We start from the raw sequence: 13,968 nt of genomic DNA, 5'->3' as shown, positions 1-13,968 counted from the left end.
CATGAACAGAGTCTGTCAAAGCCAGGCAGTGCTCTGCAGGGACCCACACCCACCCACATAAATCCAGAACTGTACAGAAAAACAGGAAACTGAGGCTACAGTCTAGCACTGTTTTTAGCAGTACAACCTGCATCTCACCTAATGGTGAAGTGTACGGCACTGTGTGATTTTCTGCAGCTCTGATAAAAACAACTCTACTCGTGCTTCTGCTGCAGCAGGGGAAAATTCATATCAACTCATATCTATCGAACCATTTGTATTGATAGACAAACAATTTATGTCCTGGGTCCTTCAGACTGTTTTAAAACAACAGTTCCAAATTAAAGGTGGCATATTAGTTTCTATAGGCATAGAAAGGCCAATATCAGCAGAATATGCCGGACTAGATATTGGAGAGAAAAAAAAAGAATGAAACTGATGCAGTACTACAACAAATCAATCCTGAAATAGCATGTGACGTGATGTTAGCTGTGTATTTCTTGCTGTGGGGTAGTAGAGTGTTTGAATAGTTTGAACATTACTATCTAAAAGAAAGCTATAATGTTAAGTGAAGTGCTTCCTTTCAAAACAGCTAAATTTAAAGCTTAGTAGTGTTATAGAAAAAACATATCGGATCAGCATCAGTCAATATTTGATAGTTTTCAATGTCAGTATCAGAAAAGAAAAAGTGGAATTAAGCCATCTCTAGATGAAAACTAAATAAATTGTAGGTTTTATTGTGGAAATGCTGTCTGTCTGTTTATATTTGCTTAGGTGTATTTTAAAAATAAAAAACTAAAAAAACAAAATAGTCCAATCACAACAAGTTATACCAGGTTTGTAAGACATTCTTTCAGCACAGAGTAGCAGCAGAGTTCACTAACCTTAATAATGCAAATTACTGTGTGATGTCATCACACTGTGACAGACGCGATATTGTATTTTCACAATACCACCTTGTGGTATTGTTCACACTGGGAAAATACAATGTATTGTAATGTTAATATCCAGATGATGTACTAGGTCACCAGCTGCCACACGTAGAAGATGATGAGGAGCCATTACAGGAGCCAGCAGTTTGAAATTTTTAAAACGGCTGATGCACCAAGCAAGACCTCCACCACAGGCCTGGATCGTCCAATGGGGGCCCCCGTGAGCAATTACGAGAAAATCTAAACAGCTGTTTTGTCTCGCATTGGGAACTTTTCAAGTGGCACAGCAAAAAAACAAAACATTTAAAAAAAATTAGCATTACGTTACAGCTGATCATGACCCTGACGCTCTCCGCGTCTGCTTCATTTTCTCCTGCAATTGCTACTTAGCAACCGTTACACTATGTACTTTTACCTCGATTAAGCTTTCAGCATTCTGGGTGTTCCTGTGAATGTACTTTGAATCTGAAGGTCCACATACTCAAAAGATGTGCCAGGGGATCTGTACAGACGAGACCTGATGCCCCAATAGAGCAGAGGATAACCATTTCCAAAACCAAATATTAAACGTTAGCCTGAGTTAAAGAAAAAGCTGCATCGTCCCTGTCAGCAGTGATCTGCGTCACCACATAATAAGTAATATGTAAAGTAATTTGTAAATAAGTGGAGAAAAAAATAAATAAATAAATATCCCTCGCTTGCTGTGCCAGTATGCTTTAGCTAGGATGCTTGACAGTTTGGGTTTTTTAGTTTGCTGCTCTTTTTCATCTTTACTTCAGCTGATGATTTTATTTTGTCCTCACTAGAGTAAATGTCATGACTGTACTCATGCTTTACTGGGGAAACACTGCATTGGTTGTTAGGATTACGTCAAGTCAAGTCAAGAGGCTAACGTTAACCTGTGCTCCCGTTAATATGTAAGTAATCTTGCTATTGTTTTGTCTTGATGGAGAAAAATTGAGGTGATGTGCCCAATATTGCGGTTGTTATGCTGCCATCATGGTGCTGCATAGGTTCCCAACTGTGATTTCGTAAAATAAAAAAAAATGATTAAAAAAAAATAATCACTGACCACCATAACAAAGGGTAGCCAAGCAGGGTCCCACCAAATATTTGTGCCCAGGAGTCTATAACTTAATGATCCCGGCCTGCTCCACCACACTGTACAAATGTGAAGTAGACACATTTGTCCTTTAACCTTTCTGATGCTAGGTGCTATGTGTCATTGCCATTCAGTGCAAACAATGGTGTTTGAATTGAGATTATACTGCTCTACAAAAATTCAGGCAACAGACAGTAACATACATAATGTATAGTATAAGAACAGAGTGCAAAGCACCTGAATTGAGACACAGAAGAAGACTGAACCCACTCAGGGTCAGTTTCTTGCCCATGGATTGAGCCTATTTAAAGACTATTTTCTTTTCAACAGAGAATCTCCACTCTGAATGCTGTGTAGTCCAGGACTAGGCTTAATCTCTCTGGAAAACCAACCCTCTGGGTCTATAAATAAACAAAACCAAATAGATCTGATGTTACAACTTTAGATTTTTATTTTGTGGGTGATACTGAAGAGTAATCAGGTCGTCGCTGAAACACTGTATTCACAGACATCAAATGCAGCCTCAAACAGAATAAACAGGCCGCCTCTTATACTTGTATCAGTTTTAACACCCCACTTAATTGAGACAGGGGTAGAAACCCACCATGCTGATTCAGTGGTATTTCAGTAACAACATGCCAGATGAGGGGCATTTCTTTTGGCTGGAGTGCTGGCATAAAAAGCCCCTGACTGTTTGTTGTGGAGTCTGTTCCAGCTGTCCAAATAGTCTACAGGAGGGAAGAGCTGCTGCCTCAGAATACATAACATCCAACAGATCAATATGCAGACAAGCAAGCCTTAAGAGAGCAGTCTAGTTAACAGCTGTTGGATCCAGACAAAGATATAACAGCCTTTAAGCGGTCACATCGTAGAACACTGAATGGTATGTCTGGTCAAAACAAAAGGTTTAGTAGACGCTTCATGAGAAAAACCAAAGTCGTTACATGAGATACACAGAAGGAGCAAATGTTTAGCAACCTGACACTTAGCTAAATTAATCAATACAATGCTCGGTTCATGTTACAAATGGGTAAAAGAGCGGAGTTTCGATTTTGTCATGCGTAGAAATAGTTTTATCAGCACTAATGGCATTTGTTTCTGGGAATATTTTATTTTATACCAATTGTTATCAAAACTGCCACAGAACCATCAATGCGGTTAAAGGCTTCAAAAGAGAACCAAATGCAAAAAACAACCGATAAAACCTCTTGCTTTTAAGAGAACGGTTTCATGTACAAAGGCATTCACACAATCTAACATACATACATTTTGGTCAAAATAATGTAAACCTATTGTTTCTCAGGTCACTTTAACTGTTCACCAATGTGTTTTTGATACATCACAATGCATAATGCAGCCACAGTATGCAGCATTACACTTGGAGGATACTCTGCCCACAGCATGCAACCCAATTAATTCTATCCAGCAACACAATGAAGCACCTCCTCACTCAAGCTAATAACTTATTGTGGTCAAAAACTGACATCTTGGGTGTGAAAGGCCTGGCAGGAGATGGGGTTCTTTAGTCTAGGTGACCTCAATGTGTCATGCTTGGCTCAGCTAACAGGCAGAAGAAAAGACAAGTGTCTGGGATTATCACTGAAGGCAGAGAGGTACAATGAGTTTCAGGAATTAAGAAATGACAGGTCGGGTTTCAGTAAGTCAGCTGGCTCAGGAGAAGACGGAGGATGTAGCTCCATTAGTGTCCTGTCTACCTCCCTCTCTTCTCCTCTTCCCTGACTATCCATGCCATTCTAACACATTTTAATGCTAATACTCAACAGCCTCTGCTGTATTATTGTTCAACCAGCATCGCTGTCATAACAAAACCTTCTCATTTTTTCTTTTTTTTCCACATAATTTGAAAATGCCAGTTGCCCGTTGAACCATAGCAAAATTCCATGGACAAACTAACAGTAATGGCTCAAAATGACTTAAAATAAAACTCATTAATGCACATTAAAAGATAAAGCTGCTCTATGTAAGATTTTTTGTAGAGACTGAAAGAAGTAGCATTACTGAGTCAGGAGAAAAAAAAAACACTAAAATATGGTGTATGTGCGCCACTGCGAGTCAGCCTCTAAAGCCACAAATAATAATCGAAAAGTCAGAGGTGTCAGGTCTTTTTTTCGAGTTTATTGGACCAAGGGGTCCAGCACACAACCAATGTTACAAAATGTTTTTCCACCCATTGTCTGCAATTACACATTTCTACCAGAGAGGTCTCCAAATCCCCGAAAGCGCATCTTTAAAAGTGTATTTTTTTGTGAAGTTCCTTTTTAGGAAATATGACAGGGAAGCCAAGTTAAAGGAACAACTTGGGAAAAATTACTTCACACAATTTTTTCCTTAATCCAAATAAGGCTGATCAGCTAAGACATGTTTGGTGTCCAACATTTGCCTATTTAGTTTCACTATTTAGAGTCTAGCATTGTTAACTAATGGAAGCTTATACCATAATAACCAGCATCATGCAAACTGCATGCCTAAAAACATTTTTATAGGCAGGCAGTTTGCACAGTGCTAAATTGGTGGGGAATAAGCTTCCATTACTTGTTAGCTACATTAGTCTCGTAGATCTAGTGCAAAACCAAAGAAGTAAACATTTCTCGGGTGGATCAACTACCTTTTGAGGTAATTGGAAAAACGGTAAATTTTATCTTTTCCAAACAAGTTCTTTTAATTCACCCTGGTTCATGGCATGTACTAGTACAAAGAAACAGGACATAAACATTTTCTCCTGTACTCTGGAGTGTCTTCTCACAAGGCCCAGATGGCCCACTCCCTGATTACGTGTGACTAGGCCTCTGATTTACAACTGCACTCTTTGTTATGGAGCGAGTGGGTTCGCCACCCTGCTGTCTTCCATAACCATGCTCTGTGTTTGAGCCTGCTGCACACAGAGAGACCTCCCTCACAGGTGGCGTCTTAACTACAAATCTCCTCCTGCAACACAAGGCACAAACGCAATGTGTAGAGATCGCTTCCTTCTTTTCTTTTTTAGCAGGGAGGCAGAGACACTACAAGAATACTAAATGAGGGAGCGCAGTGAATAAAGATTCTTCCAATGAAAGACACAGTATAATAGCAGAACTGTGGAATCAGCAAAGTGAGACCAGCTAAGGCATTTCCTCGGTTTAAGGGAGCCAAGTGTGCCAATGGAACTGTAACTAGATGAGGCATGTGAATGAAATGAGCCCATTCAAAAATCGGTGCAAAAAGGATGATCGTCATATAAATTATTGGGCTTAATGATTTAATTGAACCGAACGCAACTATTAAAGTTACAAGCTTAAAGTGGCCAAATTGGCTGAATAGCCATCTTGCCTCATAATTAGTTTTGATTAGTAGCTAATATTGGTTGTAATGTCAAATTGATACACTAAACTATTGTCCCTGCGCCTATACTTACACAAATGTCTACCATCACACAGATTCATTTGCAGAGGCAAGTACGAGAGTAAAAATATAGGCCAAAAAAAAAAACACACTTATTCTGCTAACACACATGCCAAAAAATCAGAATTAGCTACACAGCTAACAAATACACCAAAATTACTCAGCACTGCCCTCTAAACATGTTGGAGCACCAAGTTAGAAGTTAAACTTTATTTACTTTCAGAAGCCACATGATGTCTAAATGAATGCATTTGCTGTTTTCTTTTATTCAATTTTGTTTTCCTTAATCCAACACACTCAATTCACATTCTGCATATTGCAGAAATCTGATGACTGAAGTACTAAGTAAGTGCAATCATTTCAAATAACTGCAATCGTCTCAAATAACTGTGATTAGGCGATTATGCAATACTTGTGAAAGCCCTATGTACAACTGAATACAATTTTTGATATTGTTTACAGAAGTGACAGTTTTTGTTTCTTATACTTCTTTCATCTGTGAACTCATTCGGAGTGTAAACTGCTGCACTGTTCCTCTACTGCCTGCTATGAATGAACTTCCCCTCACATTTCACTTTGACATAGCAAGGTAGCATTCAAGAGAATTTCAATAAGGTCAGCCTGCTGAGCAAATGCACTTTCAGCTTACAATGCAGAGCAGCTCAGAGATGGAAACAGACAGCAAGAGAGAGAGAAAGAGAGAAAGAGAGAAAGAGAGAGAGAGAGAGAGAGAGAGAGAGAGAGACAGAGAAACCTGGAGTGAGCAAAGGAGACTCGACACCAAGATTTTCTGATATGAGAGAGATGATGAGAGAGAAGAAGAGTGAGAGAGAAACAGACTTAATAAGGTAGAGTGCAAAGAGAGAATTTCAATAAGGCAGCAGATCAAACACGGATGCACCGAGACACTCCGTTTAGTTCTAAGGAGTCTAAAAAGCTGAACGAACAACACTGTGAAAGGACTGTGGATTCCTTAATGGAGCGTGCAAAGAACGTGAAGCAAGCAGGAACAGAGTATTATCATGGACACAAAGCCATCTACTCTACCCACACAGCCTGTCCTATGAAGGTGAGGAAATACAGAATCACAAATGTCAAACTGCACTGATATTTCCTATTTAGTTAAGCAAAACATAACACTTAATATCAATATTTTCCCCTTACTGCCAATGTTTGATGTCTGGCAGCATCAAAATGGACAAAAATATGTTGCATGGCTGAAGACAGTACCAGTAACCACCTTGAAACCTGCATTTACCTGTACTTTTTCCCAATTTTTAAAGCTAGCAGTATTAAGGGTGCATCAGTACCCTTAATACCAATATGGAATTGTGAGCCGGTATCGATGTCCATTCAGTGGTATGCAAAAGTTTAAATACCCTAATCATGTTGAGTTAAAAAGTGAAAATAATGCATCCTCACTTAAAAAGTGAAAATAATGCATCCTCACTTAAATATGGCATCTTTCTCACTCAGAAAATTATCAAAAAAAAACCTAATTTGACAAGAAGCACCCAAGCTTTTGCAAAAAAAAAGGAAAAAACTGGGACTACATCTGACTTTATTAGCTTCACAAAGAAACACAACATTTTTTAGGTTAACAAATGCTGCAAAACGGATAGAATGCAGAGACTTTATATATTTTTCATATATCAGTCTGAAATTTCGGTCAAATCTGTCCAATGCTGGTATAATTTTAAGCAAATATCTGCCAAAACAGATATGATACTGATACCACTGTGCATCCCTACTCTTTAGCACAGCATCATCTAAACGTTCTACTCTCCTGGAATACAATAAACACATCATCAAATATCGGTTTGAAATATCAGTCAAATCTAAACATCTCTCCGACATCGATACTTGTCCACCAATACCAATATCATTCTGATATTATTGTGCATCCCCAAGTATATCATACAGTGTCAGAAACCACAAAAGCAAGTCTATCAGAGACTATTTTACAACTTAGAGCAGCTTATTACTTGTTAGCTATATTAGTCGTAGCTTCAGGCCAAAACTAAAGATGCAAGCTTCAGAGACAAAATACGTCTTTGCAGACTGACTACATTTGGGGTAAGACGGAAATAGTGAGAATGCTATTTTTTTGCTGTTGCTTTAGGACACTGCAGGGTTTTCTTTAGGAGAGACACAACCAAAGGTGTTTAACTGGACAAGTACAGGCACGCTCTTACAGGTGTGAGTCTCTCACTGAAATGACTCAGGTTCCAAGCTCCTCACCTGTAAACCACTGATAAGTTCTGAGCCGTCTAGACATCAGAAAGCAGAGCCAAATGAGACAACCTCTAAACAAACACGGAGATAATACTAACTCTTCCAGACGAACCTGATTTCTTTCCAGTACACATATGACCACTATACACATTTAAATCAGAGCACAGTCCATTACCTGACAACAAACGCTTCCTAGAGAACTCTGACTGCACACAGCACTTCACCCTGGGTCAAGAACAAGAACGGATGCGCTAAGCATTAAAGAGGATGAGCAGAGAGATCGGAGGTGATCCACTGTAATCACATCGGTGCGCAGGTTAAAGATCCAGTGGTGCACGTTGTAGACACGTGCTGTGTCCAAACTGTATACTTACCAGTAACACTGTAAGGAACAGCCCATGTACTAATCTTAATAGAGTCAGATTTCATACTAATGGTGAACAATAAAGTCATGATGCAATGACTACATCACCATGGCAAGCTGCAACCAATTCTAGGTATGTGTGTTTGTTTGTTTTTTAACTAATATATTCAACTTTTAAACTTGAATAAAATATATTGCATGTTTATTTCTTTTGTTCACACAGTGTCAAAATTTCATGGTGAACGGACCAATGGAAGTCGTCCACAATGACTTAGATTTAGAAAGTACATAGAAATTTAAAGAGGAATTCCACTGATTTTTCCAAAGTTCTGCACTGTTAAACTGTTCATGTGTAAACAAGTTTATTCAGAGAGGTTTGATGTGAAATACTTCGTTCCAGAGAAACGTACAGAGTCAGAACTGTTCACAGTGGTGGTGATAAGAACCAGACATCTGATGAGTGTAATGCCTGGTTTTAGCCCAAATGTATTTCTTTTAAATCCAAGCATGGTGGAGAAAGGACATGCAGGGCATTATAAGCGAAAACAGTCCACCAAGAAAACTTATTTTTTCAGATTAACCACTATTTTACCATTACTAACGTTATATGTAAACTCAAAAGGATTACTTGTCGCTTGGAATAGTAAATAGAACGGTTAAATATGCATCACAGATTGCAACTCTTGGCTCCATTTACCATTGCAAAAATACATTTCTCTAGAACTGACAACAAACCACTAAAAAACTAGTTTAATCTCAGTCGTTGAATTATGCAGAAATCGAAATAAAATCAATGCAATTCCCCTTTAGAAGCTTTTTTCCCTTCTCCTGTAAAGTTACTTTCTCTATCCTGACAGCACACACCATGCTACATTTTAAAAACACAGAATGTGTGCTTAGTTTACAACTGGGAAACAGGAATGATTCTCCTGCTTTCCACAAGGTAAGAGAGTATATATCACTGCTGTCAGAACAAAACCTCACATCTCCATTTTTCAGTTTTTGACATAATTTGAAAATGCCTGTTGTCTTTCACACTGAGTACTTTTCATGATAAGTGGACCAAAAGAAATGGCCCAGTTACTTGGGGAAAAAAAGCCTGTTTACATAGACCTTAAAAGTAGAGTATGTTTTCTCCTTCTTCTGTAAAGTTATCATATTGGAGATATGAGGTTTTGCTCCGATAGCAGCGACATAATGTATTTTGTATAAATAATAAACACAAGAATACACCTTTTTATATGGCACAACAGCCTCGTTCTGAAACTCCAGACGTTGAAAGTTTTGCGCCATTTCAGTCCTACTGATGAACTGATCTAGATTATCTGTGACTAGGCCTCTTCCATCAACATCTCGGTTTAAGGCTACTCTGTATCTATGAAACTCCTCACGCTGGTATGTGAAACATAAGCCTGCGAGAGAAAATATAAACCTATGAGAGACTCGCAACTTCCAGTTTTAATTGATGTGTGCTGTGATAGGCAAGAATGAACAAGCCTAGTTGTGCCTCACTAAACTTGGCAATATGAAGCATATGGTGCATTTCTTCCTTACAGCTGTGGAGATGTCATCACTGACCAAAACCAATGATATCAAGCGTGACAAGCCAGCACCTGCACTGTCAACAACTTCACATTTACGCTATCGTACAATACGCGACTGTGCTACTGCTCAGACATCATTTACACCAGTGTTTCTGAATCCTGCTCCTGCACTGCACAGTTTAGTGCTGCCCTGCTCCAGCACAGCCCATTCAACTCATTACTGAGCTTATAAATCAGCATTATAAAGACCACGAATTAGCTTAACAGCAGCGAAAACAATAAGTTGTGCAGTGTAGGGAAAATTCCTGGAGCAGAACTACTGATTCACAGAGTTTAGACAAACTGGATTTGTACACAAGATGGTGAACAGTTGCAAAATATAGGGCCAGAACTGTGCTGGAATTAACTGGGACTGGGACTGGTCAGTCAACTTATAAGGGCAACCCTCATTAGTTCAGGCTTAGCTCCTCCGGCTAGCTGCCTCTAGCCAAGCAGCCAAAAGAGCTGTGTAAGGGAAAAACACAGGAGTCTCCTGAGCCGGCAGTAAACAAGACATGACGAACACTGTTAGCTGACCCTGAAGAGAGCATCAGGTCTGGACACCTTCGCGTTCAAGCTTTAAAACCCTTAAAACCCAACAGCTACAACATGCAACAGCAGCCACCTCTCTTGCTTCACCCTCCCTCTGCAAAGGAGCCGGAGCAGCAGAGCCACGCAGCAGCAGCTAGGAGCTATGGGGGGAGAACCGAGCACTTTTACCTTGGAAGCTTTTATTTCAATCCCAGGATTTAGCTAAACATTAACTTTCCGCGGAGCGAAGTGCAGCTGCATTCTCCTGCGCGGCCGAGTCTGGCGGGATAAACAGTCCAAACAACGTCAACTGGCGGTTTTACACTGGGCAGGATTTCAACAAGCAGTCCATGGAGCTCAAGCAAGCTTGCTAGGCAGTAACACTGAGTGTGTATACGTGCGTGTGTGTGTGTGTGTGTGTGTGTGTGTGTGTGTGTGTGTGTGTGTGTACACAGCAGGCTGCGGGAGCTCCACACACACACTCATGCCAACAAATGGGCCCTGCCGACGTCACTGCACTGGAGCCAACTGAGCATGCGCGGTCTAAGAGTACCATCCTCACTGTCTAAGCGCAATGGCGCCATCTGCTGTTTAAAGAGCTGAGCGCAACTGCTGCGTCCCAAATCGCACACTTCTGCTTTTAGAAGTGTGAGAATGCTCCCTTCTCTAAAAGAACGGTACCAATGTTTGGTTAAAGAGCAACGAGCCAAGGCTGCGTCTCAAATCGCACATGCTGACTTCTCTAATTAATGATCCAGTGTCCAACTGCTGTGTTTCAAAAGCAGGGGCTGCAGCCTAAAGGGCAAAATGAAATGTTTAACCATCGCAACATAGTCTCCTGAGTGAGATTCTCTAGTTTAAAGACTAGAAACCCCCTTCTGATGATGTATCATGGAGGTCCAGGGAAACGTTTGAAAAACTACAACTGCTTTAGGGTGAATTGTTGGGCACGGGCTGTTTGAAGAATTTGTTTGTTTATTTTTCACTAAGTTAGCTGGAAAATACTGAAGGAAGGCAGCTAATGTTACTGCTAGGAAGCCGAATATTGTTGCAGCTGACTAACTAACTGTATAACTGTAAATAACTGTATATAATATTAACTTCAAAATACCTAATGAAGAGAATAGAGTGACAGAATAATAGAAAATAATGACTCAGATGAGGAAAACAAGGAGCTAAAAGCTAAAGTTAGCAAGGTAGCTACTCAGTTATCTAGCCACTTTACCTCAGTTTGGCTTATTTTTTGGGGGGTAACTTGTCTCTGGTATCCAATAAGCATTGAATAAAGATAGAATTTCTGTTTTATTATGATTATGTTTGATGACTGAGGTAAGGATTGGATGACACCACAGGAATTCCCAGTGACTGTATGAAGTGTTTGCGTAATGCATGATGGGTATTGTAGTGTAAGAACAATGATGAATGAAAAGATGAAAACAGTATAAAATGAAGTGGCAGGACAGATTCCTTGCTTGAGGAGGAACCAATGAGAGGAGCCAAAATTTAAAAAGGAAACCTCTCCTTCCTTGGACCGTACTGGAACTGGAACATGTTAATACATGTATTAAATTACAAGTATTAAATGTTTACAAAGAAAATTCAACCAATCCACTCAGATCATACAGAGGAAAGATCAGTGAGATTAACCACAGGAAATTATAAAGACGAGCGAGCCACTGATTGTGTTCATAAAGGCCCCCATGAGCCAAGGAGCCCATGAAAATACAAACTAGATGTACTCTATGTGTGGATGTTAAATCACCTATTCTAAAATTTCTATACATTTTAAACATAGCTGTCATTGGCTATATAGTTAGATCATTTCACTTAATGAAATTAAGTAAAAAATTCTTGACATAAATTAATCTCACAATAGTTTTACAACAATCTTAAAAAGATAAATATTAGATATATTGGCTAGATTTAAGATTTTTGCAGCACAGATGGTCACGCCACTCACGAGATCACTAAATTAAAAATGTGCATCCAATGGGCCCCATTCCTGTCTTTTGCCTTGGACCCCTGAGTCATTAAATCTGCCCTTGCGTGCAATATAAGAGTAAAGTAGGATTAGGCCTACAACTGTCAGTGATTGTGTGATTATAAAGATTTATAATGTAAACGTATGAAAGTCATCTGTCTGAATAGTCCTACACTCGCATCAATGCTGTAATCAGTTAGCAGGAGAGTATTTAATACTATATTTCAGATTAAATGGAGGGCCACAGCACTCTACCTCATCTAGCAGTCCTGAGTTAACTCATTAGCTTACTCCAGGCCTTCATGAGTTTGCGATCAGTGTGTTTTAGATGAAGCTTTGCAGCCCTCTGTAATCCGTTTTACCCAGCCTGCCTTGATGCTTGCACCCTAGCAGCAATTATCCGGTGGTCAAGTTGCTTTTCTGTCTTAGGTTTCTCACATACAGGTAATAGAAGATCACCTACTGAATGAAAAGTGTTTGCTACCCAACAAGGAACTATCCTCCAGAAGCCTACAGTTTTAGCTTTAGCTATGTGGTTAACATAGGAGTTTTGCTCACAGCTGTTTCACTCATTGCTATTCTGCGCTTTTAGTTGACAACATGTCAGCTGGACAGTTCAGGCTAACTAAAAGCCTATACTACATGATTGGGGTTTCCATTAGCTTTTATCCTTCAAAAATCTAGAATTTTTTGCTTTAGCTGTCTGGCTAACTGAGTAGTAACTTCAAGAAAACCTTAAACTGTTACCTTAACTGAATGCACTTTTATAGCTTGGCCTCTCTTTGAAGATTATTTCCATTATAATCTATAATATTCGGGTACTCACCTCACAATTGACTAAAATTGGCAGAACTTTGTGAAATAAAAGTTATATCAACCGTATATAATTTACAATTAGACCTGATTTACAACACATACATATAAATTCAGTTAAGCGCTGAATTAAAAGCATTGAAGCTCTTCATAATTCTTATTATCTAATAAATAAATAAATAAACCTATGCAGGAAATAGCACAGTGAGAAAGGTTTCGGGTGAACCCTGAGCCTCAGTTACCACTGCAGTTAAATTCCTGCTTCCCGTAACCAAGTCCCTGTTATTAACACTTATGGTTTATTATTTTTTTAAAAAGACAAGGAATAATAAATTAATGAACAACTTACCATTAGATAAGCAGCATTCCTTGAGACCTGATACTAATCGGTACCTCTTACAAATGAGGTTAGTGAATGAGGTTAGACAGATAGTTGTGATTTGCTCGTGGCGACACAGCCAACCAACTTTTCTGGTTTTTCATGGAGGCGCTGACGTTGGCGTTATGGTTGTAATGTTAGACACACCCTCCTCTTTCTCACAAAGAATCACTGACGCAGCCAGAATCTGCGTAAGATTCACTTTGTGTGGCTGCTATTTCAGGCTCAGGTACCATCAAACAGGAAGAATTGTTCCTGGTGATGCAGAACATGTCTGCTCATTAGGCTACAGGCCAGGGTGTGGAATTGCTTGGCAACCAAAATAAGCCAATGAACAGAATGAGAAAGAGAGAGAGAAAGAAAGAAAATGAAACAAAATAGTTCAATTGGTAATTATGCTTGACTATTATGTTATATTCCCGTGTGAAAACATGTGTTAGCTCAATGTCTGAGATTTTCTATTTTAACCATAGATGTGCACAATAAGGTTAATTTGAGAACTGAATTAGGCCACTGGTGAACGAGAACCTTACTCTGAACTATGCTCATAACCTCTTTCTTTCTTTCTTTCTCTCTCTCTCTCTCTCTCTCTCTCTCTCTCTAATATTGTTCACACATACATATAGGCATAAATATATTCTTAAATTAGGCCCAAAAATATTATTTTAAT

The 13,968-nt window shown here is 39.2% G+C and overlaps 1 protein-coding gene across 2 annotated transcripts in view; it reads right to left on the bottom strand.

The window, feature by feature from the left end:
- evi5b (ecotropic viral integration site 5b) overlaps positions 1–10,514 on the bottom strand; it is a 72,796-nt gene extending 62,282 nt beyond the window's left edge. For both annotated transcript variants that reach the window (XM_036570331.1, XM_036570333.1), the window contains exon 1: positions 10,315–10,514. The gene's annotated coding sequence lies outside the window, so the exon portion shown is untranslated. The remainder of the gene's footprint in view (positions 1–10,314) is intronic.
- Between the last annotated feature and the right edge of the window lie 3,454 nt (positions 10,515–13,968).

The sequence above is a fragment of the Colossoma macropomum genome, unplaced genomic scaffold (genome assembly GCF_904425465.1).
Source record: "Colossoma macropomum unplaced genomic scaffold, Colossoma_macropomum, whole genome shotgun sequence".
NCBI classification, from domain to species: domain Eukaryota; kingdom Metazoa; phylum Chordata; class Actinopteri; order Characiformes; family Serrasalmidae; genus Colossoma; species Colossoma macropomum.
This window is presented reverse-complemented; position numbering and strand designations above follow the sequence as displayed.